Source organism: Glycine soja, chromosome 17 (assembly GCF_004193775.1).
Source record: "Glycine soja cultivar W05 chromosome 17, ASM419377v2, whole genome shotgun sequence".
NCBI lineage: Eukaryota > Viridiplantae > Streptophyta > Magnoliopsida > Fabales > Fabaceae > Glycine > Glycine soja.
The window spans coordinates 21,197,095-21,209,993 of NC_041018.1; positions in this window are offsets into that span (position 1 = coordinate 21,197,095).

Below are 12,899 nucleotides of genomic sequence, written 5' to 3' on the forward strand. Positions count from 1 at the left end.
GCACTTAGGCAATCATGAAACACAACTCCAAACTCGAAGGTGGAGGACACATGAACAGCGCTAGGCAATAACATTCATGGGGCTCCGAAAAAGGGGGAGAATGGAGGATTGCCTTGAGGGTCCGCACTTAGGCAATCATGAAGCACAACTCCAAACTCGAAAGTGGAGGACACATGAACAAAAACGCAATTCATGGAGCTCCGAAAAAGGGGGGAGAATAGAGGATTGCCTTGAGGGTCCGCACTTAGGCAATCATGAAACACAGCTCCAAACTCGAAAGTGGAGGACACATGAACGAAAACGCAATTCATGGAGCTCCGAAAAAAAGGGGAGAATGGAGGATTGCCTTGAGGGTCCGCACTTAGGCAATCATGAAACACAACTCCAAACTCGAAAGTGGAGGACACATGAACGCAAACGCAATTCATGGAGCTCCGAAAAAGGGGGGAGAATGGTGGATTGCCTTGAGGGTCCGCACTTAGGCAATCATGAAACACAGCTCCAAACTCGAAAGTGGAGGACACATGAACTAAAACACAATTCATGGAGCTCCGAAAAAAGGGGGAGAATGGAGGATTGCCTTGAGGGTCCGCACTTAGGCAATCATGAAACACAACTCCAAACTCGAAAGTGGAGGAGACATGAACGAAAACGCAATTCATGGAGCTTCGAAAAAAAGAGGAGAATGGAGGATTGCCTTGAGGGTCCGCACTTAGGCAATCATGAAACGCAGCTCCAAACTCGAAAGTGGAGGACACATGAACAGCGCTAGGCAATAACATTCATGGGGCTCCAAAAAAAAGGGGAGAATGGAGGATTGCCTTGAGGGTCCGCACTTAGGCAATCATGAAACACAACTCCAAACTCGAAAGTGGAGGACACATGAACGAAAACGCAATTCATGGAGTTCCAAAAAAGGGGGAGAATGGAGGATTGCCTTGAGGGTCCGCACTTAGGCAATCATGAAACATAGCTCCAAACTCGAAAGTGGAGGACACATGAACAGCGCTAGGCAATAACATTCATGGGGTTCCAAAAAAGGGGGAGAATGGAGGATTGCCTTGAGGGTCCGCACTTAGGCAATCATGAAACACAACTCCAAACTCGAAAGTGGAGGACACATGAACTAAAACACAATTCATGGAGCTCCGAAAAAAGGGGGAGAATGGAGGATTGCCTTGAGGGTCCGCACTTAGGCAATCATGAAACACAGCTCCAAACTCGAAAGTGGAGGAGACATGAACGAAAACGCAATTCATGGAGCTTCGAAAAAAAGAGGAGAATGGAGGATTGCCTTGAGGGTCCGCACTTAGGCAATCATGAAACGCAGCTCCAAACTCGAAAGTGGAGGACACATGAACAGCGCTAGGCAATAACATTCATGGGGCTCCAAAAAAAAGGGGAGAATGGAGGATTGCCTTGAGGGTCCGCACTTAGGCAATCATGAAACACAACTCCAAACTCGAAAGTGGAGGACACATGAACGAAAACGCAATTCATGGAGTTCCAAAAAAGGGGGAGAATGGAGGATTGCCTTGAGGGTCCGCACTTAGGCGATCATGAAACATAGCTCCAAACTCGAAAGTGGAGGACACATGAACAGCGCTAGGCAATAACATTCATGGGGTTCCAAAAAAGGGGGAGAATGGAGGATTGCCTTGAGGGTCCGCACTTAGGCAATCATGAAACACAACTCCAAACTCGAGGGTGGAGGACACATGAACAGCGCTAGGCAATATCATTTATGGGGCTCCGAAAAAAAGGGGAGAATGGAGGATTGCCTTGAGGGTCCGCATTTAGGAAATCATGAAACACAACTCCAAACTCGAAAGTGGAGGACACATGAACAGCGCTAGGCAATAACATTCATGGGGCTCCGAAAAAAAGAGGAGAATGGAGGATTGCCTTGAGGGTCCGCACTTAGGCAATCATGAAACACAGCTCCAAACTCGAAAGTGGAGGACACATGAACAGCGCTAGGCAATAACATTCATGGGGCTCCGAAAAAAAGAGGAGAATGGAGGATTGCCTTGAGGGTCCGCATTTAGGAAATCATGAAACACAGCTCTAAACTCGAAAGTGGAGGACACATGAACGAAAACGCAATTCATGGAGCTCCAAAAAAAAGGGGAGAATGGAGGATTGCCTTGAGGGTCCGCACTTAGGCAATCATGAAACACAGCTCCAAACTCGAAAGTGGAGGACACATGAACAGTGCTAGGAAATAACATTCATGGGGCTCCGAAAAAAAGAGGAGAATGGAGGATTGCCTTGAGGGTCCGCATTTAGGAAATCATGAAACACAGCTCCAAACTCGAAAGTGGAGGACACATGAACGAAAACGCAATTCATGGAGCTCCAAAAAAGGGGGAGAATGGAGGATTGCCTTGAGGGTCCGCACTTAGGCAATCATAAAACATAGCTCCAAACTCGAAGGTGGAGGACACATGAATAGCGCTAGGCAATAACATTCATGGGGCTCCGGAAAAGGGGGAGAATGGAGGATTTCCTTGAGGGTCCGCACTTAGGCAATCATGAAACACAGCTCCAAACTCGAAGGTGGAGGACACATGAACGAAAACACAATTCATGGACTCCGAAAAAGATTTGCAGGACCGAACGGTCCACCGGGTTTTTCCACCTAAAAGGATAACATGCTTTTTGCAAAGAAAAATAAATCATTTGTGAGAGCACCACATCTTAGAGAATCAATATACTTGTGCCAAGGGTAATCTTCCTTGTAACCGAGAATGAAGGGTAGGATGCCAACTTTTAGCTTTCAAATGAACATGCAGGGGAAACATCGGGCTAAGCTGAAAATAAATCACTCATAGTGTATAAAACTCACAAGGCAAGTGTTTTATCCTATTCCCCAAACCATAACTGCACCATGACTCTATTTTGCACGCGACTTCCTATCGAATCAAAGATCAAACGTACGATCACGGACCAATAGGATTTTCTCGAGGTTAGTGTTTTTGGAGAGGAAGCTGGGTGTTTCGGTCTTTTCCTCTTTGTTCATGTGGGGTGGGATATTGCCAGTCGAGAATGATTTTGAGTGGCAATCTGGCTTGAAGAATTCCTGTCCTCTTTCTTTCATTGATCGAGAATTGCTTCTTTTCCCTCTTCACTTCTTTTTGATCTTTGACCGGGAATCCTTCTTTCCTTTCTTCTGTTCTTTTCTTTATTTTCATCTCTTTTTTTTTATTTTTTCTTTCTTTCCATTTCTTCCTTTTCTTTCTTTTCACTTTTCCTTCCCCATCCCTTTCTTTGGGAAATCGGGTTTTAGCATTCTATTTGCTCTCCCTTGAGGAGATTCCGCTGTCCTTTGCTTCGGGGGAAAGGATGAGGATTCCTTTTTCATAGGCCAAGGTTCAAAGAGGTCTAAGGTTGTGTCTCAATGGGATCTTTTATCGTGGGAACCCCAATCTTGATATCTGGGGCGAGACAAATTTGAGTGTCAAGGCGTCGATTTCGGGCCGAACTTCCACATTATTCCATAAGGCACGCGTGACAATGATGATTTGAAAACAACATGCAAAATTAGTCATGGCTACAGCCAGGTGGGCCCTCAAGCATCCCGTTTATGGCATTGTGACACTACGGTTGGGAATTTACCCAGACAGACCCAACGTTTCCAAGTTATATTCTTTCATCAGTTCAATGAATTCATCCATTCTTATCTCGGTTTATTCCGGAAGATAAACTCTTAGCATCAGTTCCTTGTTTCCAGAAGATACGTTTGCTCTTTACGAATGATTTATACTTCTTAACTATAACATGTCGACCTTCGCGGTCTTTCCTTCTTTTTCCTTTTCGTTTCATTTTTATATATGTTCACTAAAATTATACACCTATGGTCCTTTATGAGGAAAACCTTTCTGTGTACATCTATATTTTTATACATGACAAACTTTTTCTGTACACGCATTGGAACTCTTTCTCTTTACGTCACATGGTCTATATACAAGCCCTATTTACGTTCAAAGATTTTTTCATTTTTCCCAACACACCCTTATGGTTCACACACAAAAGTTTCTTCATATACACTCGTTGCTCACACACACTTATGGTTCCTTTCCACGCATCATTTACACACAAAAAAAACCTTTTATACACACATTCCTTTTTCTTTGCATACGCAGACATTTTATTCACAACGCTTCTTTCTTTTTATTAGGATTTTTGGTTCATTTTATTTTTTAGGACGACGTTCCTAAATGAAAAACTCTACACGGTCCCAGAATTTCAATAAACATTATTGACAACAATGAAACAAGTACCGACGTAACAACTCAAACGATATGTATGTACAAAACAAAAGTCAATCAAAATGAAACAAACGTTAGTCCCTCAGTTAAACAAAAGATAGCATACAAATGATAAATGATGGAACATACGAATTTGGGGATCCCACGGTCATGTGGCTCCGCATGCCACCGGGCTCTTGGGTCACGGTAACAAAAAGTGGGGTGGTCGACAAAAGCAGGGCTTTTGCTCCTACGTATCCTCAATTTGTGATGAGGAACTTAGACCTACGTAGTTCTTGACAACTGTGAGACTAAAAATAGTCTCGGTGTTTTCTTCACCAAAATGCGAACATGCTTTAGTAAAGAGACAAAACTTCCAACTGATCAGAGCAACATATGCTTTTTGGATGAAAAACAATGTGTCTATCGGGGAAGGAGAGTATGCTGATGAAATTTTCTCATAACCGTAAATGAGATTTTGGATGTTTAGCATTTCATTTCTAAATGACCATTTAGAGGAAACAATGGGTCCAACAAAGATAGGAGAAAATCACTCAAAGTGTATCAATCTCACACAGGTAAGTGTTTTATCCTAATTCCGAACCATAGATATGTCATGACTTGATTTTGCAAATCATTTCCTATCAAATCAACGATTACATGCGTGATCATGGATCAATAGGACTTATTTTGGGAATGGTTTTTAGGTGGGGAATTTGGCTTTGAGTGTTTTTGCCTTTTCCTTTTCTGTTTTTGTTTAGTGCGTGGCGAGAAAGTCGCTAGCGCACAAGATTTTGTCGGCAATCAAAGGGAGAGGACCACTTTAGGTCGTGGTTTCCTTTTTCTTGTTTACTTGGTGACAATTCTGTACTGTTCAGATATTGTCTGGTCCAAAGACCTTTCTGGATGTTTCTTCTGTTTTCTTCCGATCCTTGATCGGGAATTTTCTTTCCTTTTTTTTTTTTGCTTTCTCCCACTCTTTTATTGGGAATTTTCTTTCTTCTCTTTTTTTTTTCTCCTCCCTTTCTTGGTTTGGGAATATTCTTTTCTTTTTGTGTCTTCTCCCTTTCTTGGATTGGGAATTTTCCTTCTCTTTGCGTTTTCTTCCGAGGGCAAGGATTGACATTCTCACCCTGGGTCAAGGTTTATGGTAAGTTGGGATTTTGGCTCAAGGCTTGTAGAACGGCTAGTCATGATATATGTCAGGGTTTGGCCAGCGGTTCGGGGATAAAGGGGATGTCCTACATTATTTCCATGATACACATGCAACAATGATGATTAGGAAATTTTATGCAAAACTGGTCACGCATGCACCCATGTGGACACTCAAACATCAAGTTTTTATGGTCATGTGACACTAGGGCTCATGATTCATTTTCCCTATTTTAAGTCAACCCAGTGTTTCCAAAATATGTTCTTCTATCAATTTGTGCATTCATCCGAGTCTATCTTGGGTGTTCGAAAAACTTTTCACAGCATTTACCCTTCAAATGTGTACACACATTTTTTTTTCAAAAAACTGGTTAAGATCAGTAAAATTTTTCAAAGAAAAGTTGGAAATTATCTCTTTTCACAAGCATGCTGTTTTTTAGCTAGACAACCTTTATTATTTTTTATTTTCTATTTTTTTTCTTCCTTTTTATTCTTTTCTTGCTCGCTTTCTTTTTGCTCTCTCTTTTTTCATGAGGTATTTTGCTACCTAAACATATGTATAATATTTTTGCTATATACATGCATATCCAAGGTATCTTGCTACCTAAACATACATATATATGTTTTGTAAGATATTTTTGCTATATACATGCATATCCAAGGTATCTTTCTACCTAAACATACATATATACATATATTTTTTGTGAGGTATGACTGCCTTCCGAGCTTGTGCTTGTTCTATTTAAATTCCTAGGATCAAGAGCAACTAGGTGTGTCCTACCATTACCTGAGAAACAAAGGTGATCAAATAACAAGTAGAGATTTAAAAGTTACTTGGTTGCCTCCTAGTAGCGCTTCTTTAACGTCTTGAGCTGGACGCCTTATGACTTGTCGGTCACGGACCTAGTACTTTGCTTACCTTTGGCTTTGGACTTGGTTGCCTATTGGTCAACCATGTGTCGTAAGCAACGCTCTAACCTTTTTGTGAATGAGCTGAGGTGAACTCTAGAGGTGGTGGCAATGCGTCTGTTGCCCGTTGCCGGCCATCCCCAGGCTGCTGTGGTGTTTCACCCTGCGCCTGCCTGGGGATGCAGTACTTCTTGATGAAAGCTTGATTAGTAGGGGGCATGATGATCTTGCTGGGGGCGACAGGCACTCCGTAGAACTGACAGAGGCCCGTAATTAGAGCTTGACAACTCCAAGACCCTGTTGGACTTCTTCGGGTCCACTGGGTGCCTTACAGACGCGATCCCTGCAAACAATAGATGAAATCAGAAATCAGTTGAGCGAGGTGCATACTTACCTATGATGACGTGACCTTGCCGGGGGGAACAGGCACCCTGTAGGACTACAGAGGCCCGTAACCAGAGCTGGAAACCCCAGGGCCCTGTTGGACTTCTCCGGGTCCACTGGGTGTCTTTGTGGGTGCGATTCCTGCAAACAATAGATGGTATCAGAAATAAGTTGAACCATCTATATACTTACCTATGTCACGATGGCATGACCTCGCTGGGGGAACGGGCACCCTGTAGGACTGACAGAGGCCCGTAACCAGAGCTGGAAACCCCAGGGCCCTGTTGGACTTCTTCGGGCCCGCTGGGCGTCTTGTGGGCGCGATCCCTGCAAACAATAGATGACATCATAAATCAATTGAACCATGTGCATACTTACCTATGTCATGACGGCACAGACCAACCGATACATCTGCAGGGGGAGATTGGCATTGTGGTCGCCGGGCAAAATGTTACTAAATAACAACGTCATCCATATCCATGTAAAAGTGGTCATGTTGGTGCGCATGATCCACACTCGTCTTTTTGCAGCGGCACGGGTGAAATCTTGCCCCGGTATGCATAGTAGATGCGTGACAGCCTCCCTCTCTGGATGTGCTCGCACAGTTGGTCGCCCTCCAATATAAAGGGGGTGGCCCAGAAACTGATAAAAGGAAACTACTGGCCTCTTAACCGGGAGCGCGAGTCTCGGTTAAGCATCTAAGGGCAAAGGACCTTATATTCTTCTAAGGTGTGGATATGGAGCACACTGAAAATGAGGACACGTAGCCCTCTAAAGGCGAGGGCGTGCAGCCCTCTGCAGGCGAGAATGTGCAGTCCTCTGATGGCGAGGACATATGGTCCTCTAAAGGTGATAGGTACTAGTACCCAAGGGTCCACCTTTATGAGAAAACAAGAGGTCAGCCCATCGAGAGGGCCGGTCATCCAACAAGATTGGACGCGAGATGTAGGAAATCTATGCAGTTAACATGATTTTTAGGGATGCAGACGCATGCAACCTTTGTTGTGAAATTTGGTAATGCTGACCTCATATGAAACAATGCAATGCAATGGAAAGTTGTACAATGTTCATGACATTCTTTCCCTATTTTGTGATTTTGATTTTCATTTAATCTTTTTGGAAAACACAGATTGACTGTCCTTTTGAAAAAGGTGATAATTCATGCAACCCTATCCTATCTTTTGCAAATCTCTCCGGGAACTCCCTCAGAGTGTATGTTCTGTTTGATTTAGTCACTTGACCATTTTGGAGTGACGGGAATGAAGCCGTTTGAAGTTTAATCAATCTATTGAAATTCCAGGGCTTGTCTCCCTTTTTTTTTTGTTTAAAAACATCGACGGGTGAGAACTTTTGATCTGCCCCTATGTTCACTTGAGGCTCATGCACGATGCCCCTCATTGCCCCAGTGTAAGGCTTTGAGGTACCAATTGTTATCTTTCGTCATGACCTTGTAGCTGGGAACCTATTCGGTGAGAACTTCTAATCTGCCCCTAGGTTCGCTTGAGGTTTTTACATGGTGCCTTTCGTTGCCCCAGTGTAGGGCTTAGAGGTACCAATTGTTGTCTTGTTTTTCACAACCTCATAGTGAGGAAGAATGAAAGAAGCAGTTGATTCTTGCAAAAAGAATTTTCCAAGGACGAGAAATAGTTGAAGGATTTTTCAGTTGATGGATTAAGTCAAATGACTCCTATGTAGAAGCAAGATGTTTTGATGTCTTGATGATGCTAAAGGATCAAGTGCTTCTAAGTTTTATTCAAGACAAGAATCCAAGAAAATCAAGATATATGATCAAGTTGATCTCTAGAATCTTTACGAAGAAGTTTCCAAATTGAAAAAACAAAAGGTTTGACCAAAGAATTCTATCATTTCAAATTGAGATTTGCCTTCTGGTAATCGATTACCAGCAGTTGAAAATGTTTATAATAGTCACTAGAAATTTGAATTCAAAATTTATAACGTGTAATTGATTACACATGGATGGTAATTGATTACCAGCAGTTTATTGAACGTTTTAATTCAAATTTTTAAAACCTGTAATCGATTACACAAGTCTTGTAATTGATTACCAGAGGGGATTTTCAGAATATAATTTCCAAGAGTCACATCTATTCAAATGGTTTATGAATGGCCATCAAAGGTATATTTATATGTGACTTGGAAACACGAATTTAAAGAGAGTTTTCATTGCCCAAAAAGTTTTATCCTCTCAAAAGATTAAGAGTTTTTCTAAACTGAAATGTCTTTATCCTCTCAAAAAGATTCCTTGGTCAACAACTTGCATATTCAATAAGGAATTTTGATTGATCTTCATTTTACAATCTATCTCTTTTAAGAGAGATTTCTTCTTCTCTTCTTCTTATTTCTGAAAAGGGATTAAGAGACCGTGGGTCTCTTGTTGTAAAGGATTCCTGAACACAAGGGAAGGGTTGTCCCTGTGTGCATCGTTAATCCGAAAAGAGAGTGAAAGTTTAATTGGGGAATAATCTTCATATCTTAATTCAACCCCCCTTTTTCTTAAGGTAACTAAGGCCATTTATCCAACATCCTATCCTTGATAACTCACTTCTCTCTAAAAAGACAAACTTTCCGGAATGATAAAATGAGGTCACATGAACGTCTTGAAAACACAGTCAATCAAATGTTTCTTTTTTTTCTTTTTGAACTCTTTTTTTTTATTTTGGAACTTATTTATTCTGAACTTTACTCGTTGTTTTACGGCACCCCCACCAACGTGCAAGACGAGTAATCTCTGATTGAACGGTCTTGGAAGTCCAAACTCAGGAGCACAGGTTGCTTGAGCAAACAGACCAATGGCTTGCACCCAATTCTGGTGAAAGTTGAAAATCCTGATGATTCATTAGAGACATCTAACAACAGCTTTCAAAATTGCCCCACGTGTGGCATCTCTTATCAATGTCAGGATTTACATGCGATTCTTCTCAAATTTCCGTTAGCCCGCATCAATTAGACCTTGCACCTTACGCTTCAGGCCCCTACAATGCTCAATGGAATGCCCCGGGGCTTCTCCATGACAAGCACACGTTGCGTTCGAGTCGTATTCTCGGAGAAATGGAGGTTGATGAACCTTGGTTAGGGTTATGGCTACCATTGAATTATCAAGTAGATATGGGAGCAAGTCAGCATAGGACATTGGAATTGGGGTGAATTCTACAGGCTTTCTCGCTGCAAAATTCATTTCTTGGTTGGTGTTTTGGTTTATGCTAAAGGTGGTGTTTGTCATTGGAAGTGCGGTAGGTAGGCTTTGGGGTTGTTTTTAGGGACGGCCTTTGTGGATGACTGGGTGGTGGGTAATGAGAAGGGTTGTTATTGGCCGAGTAATGACATTGTTGGGTTGGTGGGAAACTTGGTCGTATAAGAATGACAGTCACAGCACGGGCTTCTCCTTCATCCTCACCCTCTTCATTTGCCCTATTTTTTTTGGCATTTATCAAAGCATGATGATCAGATTTGCCTCTTTTTAGACCCACTTTGATCCTTTCATCGGTGAATACCATATCATCAAAGCTTGAAGGTGTGTAGCCCACCATCTTTTCATAGTAGAATACTGGTAATGTGTCTACTATTATTGTCATCATTTTTTTCTCCATCATTGAGGTGCCACTTGAGCTGCCAGGTCTCTCCACCTTTGGGCGTATTCTTTTGAAGAATTCGTGTCCCCTTTTTGCACATGTTTTGTAGTTGCATCCTATCCGAAGCCATTATACCGACACTGCCTAACGAAGGCAACCATTAGGTCCTCCCAGGAATGGACTCGGGAAGGTTCCAAGTTAGTGTACCAGGTAACAACTACCCCAGTAAGACTTTCTTGGAAGGAATGTATCATCAATTCCTCATCTTTTGCGTATGCCCCCATCTTCCAACAATACATCTTTAGATGGTTCTTGGGGCAAGTAGTCCCCTTGTACTTGTCAAAGTCCAACACCTTGAACTTGAGAGGGGTGATGATATTGGGTATTGGGAACAACTCTTCTAGGTTAGCAAAGGAATAATCTTCACCTCCTTCAATGGCCCTGAGCCTTTCCTCTAGATGATCCAGCTTTCCCATTTCTGCCATAGCATGTGGGTTTTTACTTGTCGTGGAATGCAAGAGGTGTAGTTGTGGGTGATACTGAGGGCCCTCCAAAGGGTTTTGTAGGGGTATACCACCAACTACTTGCCCTTCAGTGGCATATCCGAGCCAAGGCTCGAAGTTGGCTAGATTGTGATGGGGAATTTCATGTGTCTCCCCCACGGTTTAAGAGACATGTGCATGATCAGTTTGGGGTTGCTAGCTCTCAATGGGTATAGGAGTGGAGTTATTGACATTCTTATTGGGAGTGTACGCCATATTGGGTGGCGTATAGTTGAGAGGCATGCCATATGGCGGGAAGGCGTGCTCGTTTTGAATTTGCACATCATGGGGGCCGCCCATACTTCCCAAATCTTTGCCTACCATATCTGAGGTTGGATGATTCATTGATGCCGGATGGGGACGTCGGGTTCACCTTAGCAACAACGCTGGTAGCGGCAATTGCAACCGTATTGGCTTCCATTATCTTCTTTACGCTTATCATGGCCTCCATCATTGTGGCCATTTTCTCTTTAATGGCCTCCATGTCGGCCTCTATCTTCTCTTGTATCTCCTCTACTTCACCCATTACTCTAGCTCTAGCACAAGTTCGGTGAGGGCACCGTAAAGCATGTTTTTTTTTTTCTTTTTTATAACAATGATTAAGTTCTTTTTTTTTCAAGGAAAGAATGCAATGAGCAATGCAACCAATGAACAACATGGATGTATGCGAATGATGCACAGTTGAAGTATTGCGAATTTTTACGCAAGACATGGGGTTGAATCAATTTAGATTTTCAACATGGTCCATGACATCTTTGTCAAGGTGAAGCTGGAAGTAACAAGGATATCAACAATCCTAAACGTGTTTGGCAGTAGATGAAGCAATGATGTAACACGATCTTTTGCCCCAATTTTTTTCAAGATGGTTACTTCCATACTTCAACTTGACTCGATGAACCTTTTCGTAAAAGCACGAGCTTGGTTCAACCCCATAACCCAGGGAATGGCAATTTTGATCGCCAATACTTCATCAACAATTCATAGGGATGAAAGACTCGGGAACATGCATGCTATGCATGGAAAATGTAATTATGAGATCGAGATGCCCGAAGAAACATCCTTTCTTAATTAACCACGCATTAGGTACCATGCTCAATCATTTTGTTTTGTTGTTTGTGTGTTTTTTTTTAATTTTAGAAATGGGTTTATGATCCCAACATGGTCGGCTCATGGTACCTAACACATGCAACTAAGAATGCATCATGAATTTTCATGCTTCCCTTTTTTTGTTTTTGTTTTGTAGAGGAAAATACAAGGATCATGTATGAGCAAACATGTAGAACAAAAAGTATGTTGAACGCATATGCATGATGATGCAATGACTCATGCAAAATGGGAATGTGATAACGGACAAATGCAGGAACGATATGTTCATTATGATGCTGAAGAGATGTTTATGCGGTGCATGATATGAATGCATTTACGGACACGAGAGCCCGAAAAATTATCTCTCCTTATTGCGCATTTGGGGGGCGCAGTGCCCCATGTGTGCAGTTAAGAAGACGATATGGATCTTCCGGCTTCCCATGACAAAAGACGAGACCCACATGCAACGCATGTGTGACGGTATGATGCAGATGCGCATGCATGAAACGGAAAGAAAACAACACAAAGGGGTAATTCACACATACGAGACTGCAAATATCCAACTTTAATGCTACGTTTTGGGCATGATGGCGCCTCAACGTAGTATTAAAAAGGTTACGTATTACTCTAAAGAAACCAAACATCACTAGCAAAACTATAAACTAGTGCTATTTACCAAAAAATGCATGAGAACGAATGGCACGGAGCGTGTTTGCTCTTTGCCCCTATTTGGGAACCTATAGGACAATATCTAGGGGTCTCTAATAACTACTCCCCAACAATTCATAACTCACACGGCTGTTTTCTAGAGGTATCATTACTCAAGATAATAATATTGTGGCGGTATGGAATACCAGCGACAACACATTATAAAGAGAGAAAGCTCTAGACGAGGTTTCACTATTATCAAGCAAGTCGGAGACCTAGCATGATGATAGATTCACCTCCACTCCTTAAATTCCCATGAACCCGGGTATAGGGCCCCT